Below are 18,503 nucleotides of genomic sequence, written 5' to 3'. Positions count from 1 at the left end.
TACATTTGTACAGGCGAAGAGGGTGCCTAACACCTTCCCTCTTTGTAACTGAGGTCCCTTACTTGGAATCCCGGATCTAAGACCAGGAATCAACTTAAGGCAAGAGAGTTTTTGAATTTCTCTAGCCTTACATATTCGGCAAGTTCTAGCCGATTGCAGGATTTTGAGATTAAGTGGCTAGTGTCAACTCCAAACTTACATCAATCCAAATCATCCCCTACACAACCACACAAAAACAAAAAGTGAGATCGCCTAAACCATGAGCGTCGAACCCCCAGCGTTCACAGAGGTCCACAATGTTCCTTCTATCACTCCAACACTTGATTTCCCTAGTTCATCCACCAGGTTATAAAATCAACTTTTAAGACACAACTAGATAGCCCTAGAAACCATTGAAATCGTTTAATGTGGACTATGGAAGGCCTTGACTATAAATCATCTTAAAATTGAGACCCAATTCGTCAGATCTACTATACATCAGGTTTGGCATCCTGTTCAACGATCTAGCACTAGATCATGTGAATTTGCCTATTAGATGATAATACTAACTATCCAGGTGCACCTAGGCTGGTTTAGGACCCCTTCAGACCGATGATGATTGACAGTGAATTGATCTGACCGTTGTATGGTTGGAAAATGCCTTTTATGGTGCACAAAGGAAGTTTTATGGCCACCCAAGTTTTTGATCAGCCCATCCTTGAACCCTAAGACCTTATGAGTTAGCGTGATCAAACTTAGAAGAAATCCAACCATTGGATTGGTGAGAATCACTAATTGAACATGTAATCAGTAAGTGTAGGCCATCTGAGTTTAGGATCTGCCTTATATTCAGCCAGGGGTCCCAGTTAGAACCCCCTAAGCAAATGAACGGTGTTGATTTCATGTAAGCATCATGTTGGACCCCACACTGGCATTGCGTGGGCACCATGGGTGGTGCACTTACTATGCAATGGACTGCACCTCTAGTCAAATCGGGTTTGACCCAAGAATTCCTGTAAAGAGGAAGGATTCCTCTCTCTTTTACTGTTTTCTGCCAATGGACGAACAGACGTTCGTAATTTTTTATCATGGCCCATAGATTGGGGCCCACCTTCATGATCTGAACCATCCATCAGATTCAGATAGTGGGCCCGACTAAAACCATGCCATCCATACTAGTTCATGCATACATGCATGCGCACAAACGGGGCCCAAACAAAGGTGTCATGCATGATAATTACCGAAAATGACAATTGTTCTGTTCGACAGGCTGGCGATTCGTGTCCTTTTTGCATCTGCCCATCCTCGCTATCCATTTAGTGGGAGAATCTCAGCCCTTCACTCCTAGCTACATGGTTTAGGGCTTTCGAGTAAAACCACGGCCGGTTTCAGCCCTACCCACCGTTTTGGAGGTGATTTCTACCAGATCAAAACTGGAACGCTTGTTGTCAATCCAACAGCTCTACGGAGGTCTAGGGTTCATTATAAGCGCGTTAGAATAGAGAAATAAGGCTCATTCTCCATTTTCGGCGGCCACGCTCGAAAAACGACAACCAACTTCCAAGCTCAAAACCACTGGGAAAACCTCATCGAAGCTTCGAAACCCAGCATCCCCTAGCTCTATCCCATCAAATCAGACAGTCCAATGCATTTGGTTCTAAGAAAACTGCCTCGCATTGGGATCTGTCTTCTTCCTCGTCAGGAAGTCGTCATTGTTTAAGTTGTGTGGCCATTGAATGTCCATCATGTGAGCCTTCCAAACCTTGTTAGATCATGGATAATCATCCCAAAGCTTATCTGGATTGCTGTGGTGAAAATCTAATCAAGACAATGTGTGTGTTGGGTTGTCGCACCAGGTGACTCGGCCAAGTCGGGTTGAATCGAGTCGCCCGGAGGCATTGGACCTTTAGTAAAGGGAAAAGAGAGAGCAGAGAAGAAAGGAAAGGGAAGATAGAGAGGAAGAAGGAGATGAAGGAAGAGAGTGCAGGTGGTGTGGGTACACTGTGATGATGCTCTGCCCACCAGGTTGCTGACTCGGTCATGTTTGGGGCGGGCTTGGTTCGGTCCAGGTCACCCCAGGGAATATTGAAAGAAGAAAGGGAAGAAGAAGAAGAAGAAGAAGAAGAAAAGAGAGAGAGAGAGAGAGAGAGAGAGAGAGAGAGAGGATTCGAGTTGTGGTGGTGCGCCACATCGAGTTAGGCCAAGTTAACTCAGCAGAAGCTCACCGATATGCTGCTCCTTGCCACCTCTATTCGTTGTCGAGTTCAGTGACGGGTCAGGGCATGTGTGGTGAGTCAGGACAGGTTTGGGGAGGACCTAGTTTGAATCTAGGCTTGCTAGAAGTCCTCTAGCATAAGGAAAATACATGGAGAGTTTGAGTTGGAGTGTGAGCTGACTCGCTGTCGGGTCAGCTGGTTTGAGTTAGAGGTCTGCTGGACATTTCCAGTAGGGAAGAAAGGAAGAAGGGAAGAAGAAAAAAATGAGAGAAAAGAAAAGGAGAGAGAGACAGAGAGAGAGAGAGAATGAGAGAAGCTAGAGAGAGAAAACTGAGTCGATCCGGTTGGGACCGAGTTAACTCATCTGGAACTGAATCTAGCTGGGTCGGGTTAGGCTTGGGGTTCGTCCAAGCCTGGCTAGAGTTCCAGCATGAAGAGAAAGGGATAAAGAAGAGGGGAGGAGAAAGTGGATTCTCGTGGGTTGAACCGAGTCGACGTGGGTGAGTCAACACTTTCTTCCCATACTAGACTCATTTTAATGTATTATTATAATTATTACCACTATTTTATGAGGATTGATAACATTAGATATTGTTAGCCATTAGCAGATTATTTGTGCTCAACCTAGTTCTTATAAACAAAATTGTAATTATCAAATAGTATTATTTTATTTAACTCTCTTAAATATTATTCTTAATGGTAGATCATGGTATTTATTATCATCATAATGATTCTTATTACTATGTTAGCAATATTAATTATAGCACGAAGGTTAATAATTATTTTCTAATTATTAAATTAACATTGTAATTTATTGTACACCAACTACAAATCAAATTATAGAATTTAAGTCTATGACTAAACTCTAGGATGAAACCCTAATTCTACATCAAAACCTTAAAAATAAGTAATCAAAACCCTAGGTTATCATCTTGACCACAGATAATTATAGAACATTGATCTAACTGTAAGATTTCATAATTCATGGTAGGATTCAATTCTAAGGGTGCACGCACTTCTTGGCGACAATGTAGGCAATTTGACACAAAAGGTGATGATTTCTTTCCTTTGAGCTTTCCATTTTTCCATTAGCTTAAGTGATTATTTTTATTTTAATTTCGGTTGATAATTGATATCTTTATCTTATAATTACATGTGTTAGTTGTTAGAATTAAATGCTAGATTACATGCTCAATATTTATCTTGCATATTTTTTCATGCTTGTGGATTGCTTATGGAACTTAAACTGGTACATCAATCAATGGAAAACCTCACTTATAAATGTACACTCATACTTGGGATGTAACTTGATTGATTGTGTTTATAATGGGCCCTCGATCTAGTGGTTATCTTGAAGGATGTGAATATTGAAGTAGGCCTACCATCCATAGGTTATTGTGTCTGAGTGGCTTTTGAAGATAGTCTTTTTATCGCATCGACTTGATATTTGCCCTATGCAGCTTCAATTTGATATTTTCCCTATATGATTTCGATTTGTTATTTGAACTATGTGGCTTCGACTCAGTATTTGCCCTATGTAGCTTCGATGATTTATTTCTACATAACCGTGAGATGGTAAGTTCCATATGTTGAACTATGATTGGCTATTAATCGATGGGCTTCTATTAAGCATCTTAGGGTGGTAGACTCATGGGTCAGGAATGGTGGTTATGAGACACTATGCCCGATCCGTTGGCCTACGCTCGGTGACAAGTCCCCCGCAGTGACTTTGAGCTTCACTAAACTGGCTGGTTGTAAATGGAATAATAACGGTTGAGCTAATTATGCATTCATAACATTCGGACGATAACAGGTGGCTAATTCTGAATGTTGTAGCACGTGCCCTTAGTCATGGTATCATTTTCTTAGCTCTCAGACCTTTGACTATCGACCCACCTTCGGTGAGTTTGGCACTACACATGTACTATGTACTTTCGCTGGTGACCGACCACATGCATGGGTTTTGCCCAAAAGCCAACTGGATGAGCATTCCCAGTTGATGTGCAGTCATACATCTATGCATATAATAAGACTACATTTCGTATTATTTTGTGTACCTTGTATGTTTTTATATTATACTTACCTAAGGCGGCGGTGTGTAATCTTAATGGGAATTCACAAAGCTGACCACTCATTCATCCAATATTCAACCGTACAGAGAATGCAAATTTAAATGGGGACGACTACGGCCCAGATCCCGAGGCCGTGGCAGCAGGATTGAAGGAAGAATATTATAAGGCAAAGCCGCACCAGGACGCTGCGAAATACTATGGCCTCAACCAATAGTTGTAGTGTTTTCTTTCTTAATTTACCTTGCCATATTTTAGAACTTAAGAATTTTGTAATTAAGGTACCCAGCTGGCTGGACTAAAATATTGATATTTGATTATATGGCATTATTTATGCTTGGTTACGCTATTGCTCTCTGATTCTGCAATGTTGACAATTATTTAATTATTAACACTTGGGTTTTTTAGAAACGAGTGTTATACTCGAGTTCTGAAAACTGAGGCATTACACCTTATCCGGATCATGTGTTTCGTTACGTACGAAAGCGGCTCCTCACCAGTATCCCTTGATCCAAATTTAAGTATCACTCGTTTATATAATGAATCAATAATTCCAAATGTACAGAACAATACAAAATGTATGAGAATCAACTCGGTATGAGTCGTCACCCAATACCGGGTATGATCACTCAATTTCGAGGTGCGGGCTTGTCACATAGAACCAAAACACATAAAGAAAAAGGTTCATCATTCAATTTCATTCACGCCCGGGTCATTCGAACGGTACTCTGGCACAAAACCATCAGATGGGTAAGTTGACAGGGATCGTTCGAATAATGGTTTATCACCTCCATTAGTGCTCACTAGTCACTACAGGAAGGTTCGTCACCTCGGCATAGGCCGATAGCTCGTACACGGTGTCCCATGCCATTATACCCCGCTCATGAGTCTTAGGGGACTGTATCACACTAATGGTTATGAATGGACCATCCATTGGGAACGGGGTATCCCAGATTCAATTTGATTGTGTTATACATTGTGAACGTACATGATCAATCAGCTAATGGACTAATTTGATTGACCTTGGAGAACCTCGATGTAACCGGCATTGGGTGTAAGCATCTTGTGTAATCTAGCTACTGTCTGTTGTCCGTATTCACCTGGGTCGATCAAACAACCCTAAGGTGGCCGCCCTAACTCGGGCCACTTGTTGATTTGGGCGATTTACCGACTGACCCAACATCGTAGAAATCCTAAGCATCGCTATGAACTAAACACTACATCATGCAATTATAGCATGCATACTACTATGCAACGAGTTAGGCATTTCATCGAACATGTAAGCATCAATAGAGTAATATATTCACTTAAGCATTTCTTCAAACATGTGAGCACTAATGGGATAATGGATTCAATCACTATTCACCCCAATAAGCAAAATGTTCAAAAATGTCCATTAGGTCCACCTTGTTGCAATATCAAACTAACGACGATTTTGGTTCGCGTTATTTGCCATGACGAAAAATTTAAAGGACAGATGTGAACCATTGAAAATTTACGATGGAGATGCGATGGATTCAGATTCGTCACAAATTTGCGACGAATCCTATCTGTCATAAAAATAAAAAATCCCTGAGATTGATCATGTAACTGCTAGATGGACTCCGAAGATCAGTCCACCCAAGGACCTCCTATGTTTTGAACGTAAATGCTCTTATGCCATTAAATCGGTCCATAATCGCTCCAGTGACCGTAATCGCTTTCTTGACTTCTAATCAATCCGTAATCGCTCTTAAGACCTCTTGGGACCTTTAATCAATCTTCGAAACTCCGATGCGCTCATAATTGCTCTTGAGACCTCTAATGGGAATATAATCGCTCCTACGACCTCCAATTGATCAGTAATCGCTTCAGACACTATGTAAAAATTGTGAATTAGCGATGGAACATTTCCGTTGTAAAATTAAATTAACAACGGTTTTAGTCTGATCCAATTAGTATGTTTTTATGAATTGGCTAATGATTAAATTAAAAAATATAGACTCCTTGGATATGTCTATATAAAATATAATCCCATGTATATCAATATTATTTATTTAATCCATATGCTATATTAGGTTTAATCCATATGCGAATATCATATAAAACATACTATAACTTATGAGAAATTAATATTTCTAATTTTATTTAAATAGTTTTTTCAATTCCCTTTAGTCTTAGATCTTTTAAGTTTAATCTAAGAGAGTAAACTATACTTCTCTTTGAGATATAAGAGAATTGAATTAGGTAGATTTTGGGTTTAACAAAATTAAAATCTATAGAATCCTAGACCTTTTCTATCTGATTGAACACAACACCATTTACATGGAAGAAAGAGGTCCCTCTGCTATAAACTTCTACTACATCTTCTACGGTTAAAGATAAGTATACCTTCTATAACTCTTGTTAGGTTTTTCTAAGATATCCTATAAAAATCTCAATTAAAGTTTTGTCTGAGATAGCCTAGTAAACTCTCAGTTTGGGTTTTTATTGTGATAGCCCGTGAAAATCACAAGGAATTGTATCAGGTTATTAAGGTGACCCTGTGAAAACCTTTTTATAGTGAAAGCCAAAAGTATGAGGGAAGTAATTTTGGGAGTGGAGTAGGTGTGACTATTTTTAAAGCATCGAACCACTATATTTCTTTGTGCCATGTGATGAATGTCTTATTTTTATTTTTGGTGGATTGGATATATTTAATTTCAGTTCTGTGGAGAATATTGTTATTCTTTAATTTACTCTTGCTAGTTTGAAGTTTTGATTTTAAAGATATTCATGAAATAAAGTTGTCCTGCCTAAAATTTTAGGTAAACATTGTCCTACGAATTATTTGGAATCAATGTTTTAATGCTCAAGCAATTGAGATCTTTGTATTATTTACATATTCAGCACTAGTTTCGATTATTTGACATTATCCTATTCACCCCTCTAGGACATCGCAAGCTCTCCTTTTCAATAACACGTTGTTAGGGAGGAATTGAATCCATTCTTTCGCATGCATCCCATCATCCCTCCACCAATTCGCCATTCTTGAACACATCGAATGCTAACGAAGCATATTATTATGACGAAGAGGTAGGACCCATCAAGTTTACTGTAAGAAATAAACTCGATCACCCTACTGGAATTACTATAAGAAAAAGAACCCAGAAAGTATGGTGCAAGTTATTCCGGAAGTGACTCGAACTAATGATGTCAGGTCGAAGGATATTGTCCCTTATCGGCTGGTTCCTTGTTATATCATTGAGAAATCCGATGATTGAAGTACCAAAGAAGAAAACAGTTGGGGCTGAGTTCACGGCCAGAGTAAAAAGATTTGAAGAAAGTTTGAAGGAGGCCAATGAAAGTTTGTTCGTGAATTTGGTCAAAATAAATGAACCGGGTGAAAAAGACGATCTAAACGTTAAAAATTTCCTCAAAGAAAAAGTAGATAATCGACTATAAGTTTAGGCATGCATTCATACATATATTGGTTATGCATACTGATACCACTCGTAGTGGTGGAGTATGAGATGTATTGGAACCTTTACATTTCATTTATAAATCTCTTGAATTTCTATTAATCTTAAAGGATAACCATCACTATGAGTAGGGCGTTGACCCTCTCCAACTGTACATATGATGTAGGTGACGTACAGGTTGAAGACCCAGAAGACTAGTCCTCGATAGAAGATTTTACTGAATAGAATAAGAAAATAATTTCTGGTTTATTTTATTTATACTTCTGCTATGCAACTTAGACATTGTAATAAGCTCCCATTGTGAGAGCATTACACAATTTATTTAATCATGTAATAATAAATACAGTTAATTTTATTCTTATGAATGATTACAATTACAAATGTAACTGGATGTGAGCTAGATGAGAGGGAAGTCAAGGCGAGACCTTGAGACATCCTCTTACATTATTAACACTCGATTTCCTCGGGCACAAGTATAAACTCTTGCCGTGAAAATTTGGGATGTTACATAGAATTAAATGGAAAATAACACATGGATTAATGACCAATTACAACTATGATGTTTGGCAACGAAACAACGTTACTATCACATTTTTCCAAAAGTAAAAGTGGTGTGAGGGGGAGATGTTATACCTTATTTTTGGCTATTTTGAGAGAGCCAGTAAGAGGCTGACATGTAGTATTGCATGAGGAATACAGAGTGGATGAAAAGATATTCAAAGACTTGAAGCACCTTATGTGGGATTACAACTTGTGTAAATCTAATTCTCCATGTGAGTGGATGGTTGAAGGAGTGTTGTAGTTGACATACAAGAAACGCAGTTGAGATGTTTAAGATAAAAAGGCAACCAAGGGAAACAAAACCTTAGCTAATAGAAGTGAAGCGAGCATCCGATTAGTGTTCAGAAGTGAAACGGATAGAGGAAAACGTGTGAAGAAAGACAAAAGGATTTGGAAGGCTGTGACAATGGTTAATATGTTATATTAAAGAGAGAAACATCTAAAAATAATAATTTTACACATCATCAGAAAACCGATGAAAGAAATGCAGACGAAGTGTGGTCGATGAATGATTAGCTACCAAAGTAGAGCTTGGCCGAGCGGAAGAGGAATAGTCACCGGAAAAAAAAAAAGATAAGAGAAGGATCTAGAAAGATTTTATGACTATTTTAACCATTATAGTAATGCAGGAAAGATATAGAAGAATAAGCTACATCAGAAATCTATATATAGCAGAAGAAATCAATATAGCAAAAAAATTGAATCAACAAATCTAAAAACCAATCAAACAACAAATCTATCAATTTATCTTTTATCTCAGCTTATCTTAGGAGTAACAGTAATTCTTGGATGTAATCTTTAGTTATAATTCAAGTTTATGCTCGTACGTTGGATTTATTCTTTACCCAATATTAAGAATTTCTTTTAAGAGACGCATTCTTGCAGTTTATCTTAGTGATCGATTGTGAGGTTTTCCTTTTGTTTGATTTACACTGGTATTTTAAAAAAAATAAAATAAAATTTGGAAGGCACAAAGCAAATCATCTTAGGAGGAAGAACCCTACCCTTCACTTATCGCCTGATCATTATCAAATTCTACAAGTGGCTGAGTAAACGATTATTCTCCTCAAAATCTAGGCATATACGTTCATTGTGAATGTATCTGTTTATTTTAATGCTTGTTGCCAAAGTTGATCGATTTGGAAGTGGAGTATTTATTCATTTTGATGCTTGGGGTCAAAGTTGATTAGTTTGTATAGATGCATCATGCAGCATGCTTTCTATTTTCATATAACCTATTGATTGCGTGTGAATAAAGAATAGATGGAGGAAAAAAAAATAGTGTAGTTGAAAACTCATGCCGGCCCCAACTAACTTAGTGGTTTTAGTCATAATTTTATATTACTCCCATCTTTAACGTGGCTCATACGATTAGTGGTTTTAGTCATAATTTTATATTGCTCCCATCATTAACGTGGCTCATACGGGTTTTCTCAATCTGATTTTTTTAATCCATGGGGACATGGATAACATCTTGGCCCCCACAAGACAGTTTTCCAGGGACGCAGTTTGGCTAGTGACCCAACAACAGCTAGATTTCCATGCTGTCCATCCATTTCTGCAGCTTATTTTAGGGCATGATACAAAAAATGAGGCAGACCCAAATCACAGGTAGTCCACACCACAAGCAAACTCGGTTGATTGAACATCCACCGTTAAAACTTCCTAGGGCCCATTGTAATGCTTGTTTGCTATCCAACCCGTTGATAAGGTCATACAGACCTGGATGAAGGGAAAACACAACTATCAGTTAAATTCAAAACTTCCATTGCCACTAAAATGTTTTCAACGGTAAGCGTTTAATCCCCACTGTTTCCTGTGGTGTGGTCCACCTGAGATTTGGATCTGCCTCATTTTTGGGCTCACGCCCTAAAATAGCTAGCTGGCTGGTGTTGGGTCACTAACCAGACCACGTCCCTTTTCTGCAACGGCGGTTCCCCTCATAATTCAGCATGGAGGGAGCTGGGTCCCCTCATAAGTTGTTTAGAGTGGGCTTATGGTGTGAGATGTTGCATACCTTTCTCTATAGTAATGTCATCTATTTATACCTTCGGGTTAAGGTAAACGTGTCCGTTAATCTTGGCACAATCTCTACCATCAAGGTAGAGCCACGCGCGCGCTGATATCGGCCGTTATCCTGAGGTTATGCGCCGAACGACTCTCTGGATGTGAGTTACTGGAGTAAACCCTTCAGCGTAATCCTCAGTCACGTTTTCATCCGGGCCGAGGCTTGCTTACGACCATCCGAGCTTCACGAGTAAGCTGATCTTAGTCGAGCTGGTGGGTCAGATGCTATCGGTCCGAAGCTTTGCTCCTTGATTTCTCCAAGTTGGCTTCGGTAGGACTCAGCTCAGATTTTCCCATAACATATACATTTAATAATTGAGTGCGGATCCTCTGCCTCCCCGAGGCAGGAACTCCCTGCCTCCAGCGTTTTCATTGGTCAACGTCACTGTAAGTGCCATGTCATTAATTTTTTAAATATATTAAAAATAGTACGTTTAATAAGAACTATAACGGAGACGTTAAACGGAAGCAGTTTGCGCACGGAGTACCTCAATACAGTAAACGTAATGAGTAAAGTCTGTGGACCCCACCGTTATTGTCATTTGTGCATTGTATCAACTCCATCCATCTCTTTTATCATATAATTTTAGGGTTCTACAATAAAAATTAATCATATCCAAAGATCAAGTGGACCACACCACCTGAAACAGTACGAATTGAATTCTACTGTTGAAAAGTTTTTGGGGCCCATAGAAGTTTTATATCAAGATGATATTTGTTTTTTCCATTCATCCATGTCTTTGTGATCTTATGAACAGTTTGGATGAAAAATGAAAATCATTAGGGGCTTAGAAACACTTCAATGGTGAAAATCAATGCTTCCACTATTCCTTTGGTATGGTCTACTTAGGCTTTTGATAAACTTCAGTTTCGGGCTCAACTCCTAAAATGATCTGAAAATACGGATGGACAGCGTGGATAAACCACATGAATTCACAATGGGTCAAATAGAGTTTACTCAGTACGATAAGACTCGGTACGCAATCCAATTTCATGTGTTAGAGCGGATTTCCTGCCAAAGCCTTTTGCAGTAAGATCATGCACAAGGATTCCAGATGGGCCCACTGCGACATTTGTGATAAATTCAACCTGTTCTTCCATTTTTAGAAATCATTTTAGGATATCATACCAAAACTAATGAATATACAAAACTCAAATGGGCCACACGAGAGGAAACAGTGAGGATTTAGTGTCCACCGTCGAAATATTTATATGGCCACAAAAGTTTTGCATCGGTCTAATATTTTGGTGTCTTCACTTCATCCTAGTCAAAATGATCTTATAAACAGTTTGGATGGCATATAAACATCAAGAGGCCCATGAAGGTTTCAACGGTAGGAATTTCTTTCTCTATTGTTTCATCTTGTATGGCCCAATTGAGTTTTTTATCATCCTAATTTTTTGTTACATGTCTTAAAATGAGCTCTAAAAATGGATGAATAGATTGAGATTCTTATAAACATCACGGTGGACCTCACCATACATCCAGCACTGGAACTTCATGCAAAAGGTTTTCCCCAATGAATCCGCGTCCACGGTTTCCATTGGAAATGTATTGGCTACTCCCCTGCCACTTGGTGCTATGTGGGCCCACCATGATGTATGTGTTTCATCCATGCTGTCCATCTATTTTTCTAGATCATTTTATGGTCTGAGACCAAAAATGAGGTATAACCTAATCTCAAGTGGACCACATTACATGAAACAGTGTTGAATGAACGTTGACCATTAAAAACTTTTTGGGGACCATAAAAGTTTTGGATCAAGCTAATCTTTGATTTTTCCCTTCACCTGGGTCTTTATGACCAAACCAATAGATTGGATGTCAAATACATAGTAAGGTGGGCCTTAGGAGGACTTTAATGATGGATATCCAATCACCATTGTTTTCCTATGGTATGGTCCATATGTAAAAATAGATTAATGGAATGGATGAAACACATACATCATGGTGGGGAAGTGATGTCACCCATTTATATGGGTCCCACTATGATGTATGTTTTGTATCCACACCGTCCATCCATTTGGAGAGATCATTTTAAGGCATGAGCCAAAGAATGAATCAAATCCAAAACTCGAGTGGACCCCACCACAGAAAACAGTGGAGAGAGTCACGACCACCATTTATTACGACTGAATCCAATCCAAACCTTGTCACTTTGTCTATTGAATCTCGTCACTTTGAACTGTAACCCCGTCACTTTGTCTACTGAACCCCGTCACTTTGTACTGCAACCCCGTCACTTTGTCTACTGAACTCCGTCACTTTGTACTGCAACATCGTCACTTTGTCTATTGTACCCCGTCACTTTATGCTACAATATCATCACTTTGTCTACTGTACCTCGTCACTTTGTGCTGCAATCTCATCACTTTGTCTAGTGAACCCCGTCATTTTGTACTGCAACCTCATCACTTTGTCTACTGAACCCCGTTACTTTATACTGCAACCTCATCACTTTGTCTACTATACCCCGTCACTTTGTACTGCAATTCCGTCACTTTGTCTATTGAACCCCGTCACTTTGTTTAGTGAACCCTGTCACTTTGTACTACAACCCCGTCACTGTCTAGTGAACCTTGTTACTATCTAGTGAACCTCATCACTTTGTACTGCAACCCCGTCACTTTATCTACTGAACCCCATCACTTTGTACTGCAACATCGTCACTTTGTCAACTGTACCCAGTCACTTTGTGCGGCAACCTCGTCACTTCGTGTACTGTACCCCGTCACTTTGTCCAGTAACCATACTTAACCTCATCACTTTGTCTAGTAACCCTACTTAACCCCATCACTTTGTCTAGTAAAACCTCATCACAAAGTGATGAGGTACTTCACAAAGTGACAAGGTAAAGTAGACAAAGTGATGAAGTTGCAGCACAAAGTGACTGGGTACAGTAGACAAAGTGACAATGTTGTAGTATAACGTGATGGGGTTCGGTAAACAAAGTGACAAGTATAGTAGACAAAGTGACGATGTTGCAGTACAAAGTGATGGGGTTTAGTAGACAAAGTGACAGGGTTGCAGTATAAAGTGACGGGGTTCACTAGACAAAGTGACGAGGTTTGAATTCACTAGACAAAGTGACGGGATTATAGTACAAAGTGACAAGGTTCACTAGACAAAGTGACGAGGTTGTAGTACAAAGTGACGGGGTTCACTAGACAAAGTGACGAGGATGTAGTACAAAGTGACGGGGTTCAGTAGACAAAGTGATGGGGTTGCAGTACAAAGTGACGGGGTACAGTAGACAAAGTGACGTGGTTGCAGTACAAAGTGACAAGGTTCAGTAGACAAAGTGACGGGGTTGCAATACAAAGTGACAGGGAACAGTAGACAAAGTGACGAGGTTGCAGTACAAAGTAACGAGGTTCAGTAGACCAAGTGATGAGGTTGCAATATAAAGTGACGGAGTTCACTAGACAAAGTAACGAGATTACAGCACACAGTGACGAGGTTGTAGCATAAAGTGACGGGGTACATTAGACAAAGTGACGATGTTGCAATACAAAGTGATGGAGTTCAGTAGACAAAGTGACGGAGTTGCAGTACAAAGTGACGACGCTCAGTAGACAAAGTGACAGGGTTGCAGTACAAAGTGACAAAGTTTACTAGACAAAGTGATGAGGTTGCAGTACAAAGTGACGGGGTTGCAGTACAAAGTGATGGGGTACAGTAGACAAAGTGACGTGGTTGCAATACAAAGTGACGAGGTTCAGTAGACAAAGTGACGGGATTGCAGTACAAAGTAACGGGGTACAGTAGACAAAGTGACGAGGTTACAGTACAAAGTAACGAGGTTCAGTAGACCAAGTGATGAGGTTGCAATATAAAGTGACGGAGTTCACTAGACAAAGTAACGAGATTACAGCACACAGTGACAAGGTTGTAGCATAAAGTGACGGGATACATTAGACAAAGTGACGATGTTGCAATACAAAGTGACGGAGTTCAGTAGACAAAGTGACGGGGTTGCAGTACAAAGTGACGGCGCTCAGTAGACAAAGTGACAGGGTTGCAGTACAAAGTGACGAAGTTTACTAGACAAAGTGATGAGGTTGCAGTACAAAGTGACGGGGTTCATTAGACAAAGTGACGGGGTTGCAGTACAAAGTGATGGGGTTCAGTAGACAAAGTGACGAAGTTTGGATTGGATTCAGTCGTAATAAATGGTGGGCGTGACTCTCTCCACTATTTTTTGTGGTGGGGTCCACTCAAGTTTTAGATCCGATTCATTCTTTGGCTCATGCCCTAAAATGATCTCTCCAAATGGATGGCCAGTGTGAATACAAAACATACATCATAGTGGGACCTATATAAATGGGTGACATCACTTCCCCACCATGATGTATGTGTTTCATTCATTCCGTTAATCTATTTTTACTTGTAATTTTAGCGGTTGATCCCAAAAATGAGAGGGATATAAATCTCATATGGACCACACCACAGGAAAACAATGGTGATTGGATATCCATCGTTAAAGTCCTCCTAAGGCCCACCGTACTGTTTATGTGACATCCAATCTGTTGGTTTGGTTATAAAGACCCAGGTGAAGAGAAAAATCAAAGATCAGCTTGATCCAAAACTTTTATGGTCCCCAAAAAGTTTTTAATGGTCAACGTTCATTCAACACTATTTCATGTAATGTGGTCCACTTGAGATTGGGTTATACCTTATTTTTTGTCTCAGGCCATAAAATGATCTAGAAAAATAGATGGATGGCATGGATGAAACACATACATCATGGTGGGTCTACATAACACCAAGTGGCAGGGGAGTAGCCAATACATTTCCAATGGAAACTGTGGACGCAGATTCACTGGGGAAAGCCTTTTGCATGAAGTTCCAGCGCTGGGATGTATGGTGGGGTCCACTGTGATGTTTATAAGAATTTCAATCCATTCATCCATTTTTATAGCTCATTTTAAGACATGTAACCAAAAATTAGGATGATCAAAAACTCAACTGGGCCATACAAGATGAAAGAGTGGAGAAAGAAATTCCTACCGTTGAAACCTTCCTAGGCCTCTTGATGTTTATATGCCATCCAAACTATTTATAAGATCATTTTTACTAGGATGAAGTGAAAACACCAAAATATTAGACTGATGCAAAACTTTTGTGGTCATATAAATATTTCAATGGTGGACACTAAATCCCCATTGTTTCCTCTCGTGTGGACCATTTGAGTTTTGTATATTCATTAGTTTTGGTACGATGTTCTAAAATGATATCTAAAAATGGATGAACGGGTTGGTTTATCACAAACATCGCAGTGGGCCCATTCGGAATCCTTGCGCAGGATCTTACTACAAAAGGCTTTGGCAGGAAATCCCTTTCTAACGTGAAATCGGATTGCGTACCGAGTCTTATTGTACTGAGTAAACTCTATTGGGCCCACTGTGAATTCATGTGGTTTATCCACGCCGTCCATCCATATTTTCAGATCATTTTAGGAGTTGAGCCCAAAACTGAAGTATATCAAAAGCTCAAGTAGACCATACCAAAGGAAACAGTGGAAGTATTGATATTCACCATTGAAGTGTTTCTAAGCCCCCAATGATTTTTATTTTTCATCCAAACTGTTCATACCATCACAAAGACATGGATGAATGGAAAAAAACAAACATCATCTTGATATAAAACTTCCATGGGCCTCAAAAACTTTTCAACGGTAGAATTCAATCCACACTATTTCAGGTGGTGTGGTCCACTTGATCTTTGGATATGATTAATTTTTGTTGTAAAACCCTAAAATTAGATGATAAAAGAGATGGATGGAGTTGATACAATGCACGAATGACAGTGATGGTGGACTCCACAGACTTTACTCATTACGCTTACTGTACTGAGTTACTCAGCACGCAAACTGCTTCCGTTTAACTCAGCACGGTAAGCGTACTGAGTAAACTCTGTGGGCCCCTGTGTCATTCATGAATTCTATCCACTCCGTCCATCTCTTTTAACACATAATTTTAAGGATTTATCCCAAAAATGGAGTATATATAATCCTCAAATAGACCACACCACCAGAAACTGTGTTAATTGAACATCTACCATTGAAAAATTCTTAGGGACAGCAGAGGTTTTAAATCAAGATGATATTTGTGTTTTCCCTTCATCCATGTCCTTCTGATCTTATGAACAGGTTGGATGACAAATAAACATCACTGTGGGGGCCTTAGAAATTTTTCAACGGTTGAAATCAATACTTCCACTTTTTCCAGTGGTATGGCCCACTTGAGTTTTGTATATATACATCAATTTTGGGTTGAACCCATAAAATGATATGGAAAAACGAATGGACGGCGTGGATAAACTACATGCATTTGTAGTAGGCCCAACTGAGTTTACTCAGTACGATAAGAGCGTACTGAGTAACTCAGTACCAATCCGATTTCCCTTTTGACGTCTCCGTTATAGTTTTTATTAAATGTTCTTTTTCTGATATATTTAAAAAACTGATGAGGTGGCACTTATAGTGACGTTGACCAATGAAAACGCTGGAGGCAGGGAGCAGGCAGAGGATCCGCACTCTTAGTAATTTAATAAGTATTTTTTAATATTTTATTTTTAGTGAGATTTTGTGTATGGTATCACAAGTTACTTTTATTTTTAAATCTCCTGAAAAATTCCACGGCAGAGAAATTGCCGATAACAAGAATTGTTGCTATGCATATGGACCCATTCGTTCATCTCCCCCAGACGAAATTGCGAGGACAATAATTTTATCCATGCATGGACCCATTCAACCATCTCTCGCCCCCTATAAATAAAGAAGATTCATCACCATCCATCACCCCAACCTTCTACTTTCCCTAAAGAGTAATGAGTCCTTTGATCATCCCTTAATCTGATGGCCCATAAGAAGACTTCAATCCATATGGTGATTGTGGTCATGGCACTGCTTGTGCTAGGAAGCAACCATGCACATGCGAGCAGTTTCACGGCGTATTCTGGGCCCGGGTGCAACGGCAATACGGAGCAGCTAAACCAGTGCGGGTGTTCCACCGTTGACTTAAGCGGCGGCTACATCTTCACCTACGACGGGCAGGCCGGTGCGGCGTACAACGACGACAGTTGCAATGGGGTTCCGCAAATCGAGTTTGGAACCAGCATCAACGGCTGCAGCCCGTTTCCATGGCAGAGTATCTTCATACAGTGCTGATGGATGCTTAGACCACCGTCGATGGAACTTTTATGTTATCTAGTGCAATGGGCATGGCACATTAGTGCCGTCCTCAAATAAAAATACGCACCCCGCTCATGGTAGATAGGTCTTGTTACAAGCCATTGTATCAAGCGTATGGGTGAGTTCTGAATAAAGCACGTGACCTTGGAATTCTATTTCTACTTTCTAGTCTGTCTATCTTAAACTTTTGCCGATGAACTTTGCCAAGCCCCACACACACATGTCCAAATTCATCCATCCATTGAATGTCTTATTGCTTATTACTCAATGGAGAGAGTACTCTCGAATGATCCGGTCTTACATAGGACCACGGATCCCCCGCAAATGTTTCTAGAGTAAGCTTAATAGACCCGGATTGCATAGTGCAGAACCAAGCACCCACGTGGCTAGTGTTACTAAGTGGCAAAGCAATGTATGTGTTTTATCCCGCTGTCCATTCATATAACTAATGGCATGAGTCCAAAAATGAAAAAAAAAATAATAATAATAATAATAATAATTTAAAATGAGGCAGATGATCAAAAGAAGATGATCAAAAGATCAAGTGTATCATTTCCTAATGCCCACCATTGAAACCTTCCTAAACCCATCATGATATTTATTTGCCACCCAACCTGTTCAACCTATTCATAAGTTACATGGACCTAAATAAAGGGAAAACACGTGTCTTTTTGATCAACAACTGTGGCCTTAAGAAGTTTTCAATGGTATATATATGCATTTAATCCCTATTTTTTCCTGTTGTGTTGTCCTGGAAAATGGATGAATAGCGTGAATAAAATATATGCTCAACTGCATGACGTGACTTGGATTAACGTGGGGTCTCACCAAATTTCAGCCATATACAAAACTCAAGCCTATAGTTGAGCCAACAAATGTAAAGTATGGATGTTTTATACACATCACGGTAGGCCCACACATCTCAACATCCCATACATATATAGAGAGAGAATCAGCTAGAAAGTTCATTTAGTT

The 18,503-nt window shown here is 39.6% G+C and overlaps 1 long non-coding RNA gene across 1 annotated transcript in view; it reads left to right on the top strand.

The window, feature by feature from the left end:
- LOC131226307 (uncharacterized) overlaps positions 1 to 17,683 on the top strand; it is a 77,729-nt gene extending 60,046 nt beyond the window's left edge. Inside the window, exon 2 of the long non-coding RNA XR_009161713.1 lies at positions 17,486 to 17,683. This is a non-coding gene — a long non-coding RNA (uncharacterized LOC131226307). The remainder of the gene's footprint in view (positions 1 to 17,485) is intronic.
- The last annotated feature ends 820 nt before the right edge of the window (positions 17,684 to 18,503 follow it).

The sequence above is a fragment of the Magnolia sinica genome, chromosome 14 (assembly GCF_029962835.1).
Source record: "Magnolia sinica isolate HGM2019 chromosome 14, MsV1, whole genome shotgun sequence".
NCBI lineage: Eukaryota > Viridiplantae > Streptophyta > Magnoliopsida > Magnoliales > Magnoliaceae > Magnolia > Magnolia sinica.
This window is presented reverse-complemented; position numbering and strand designations above follow the sequence as displayed.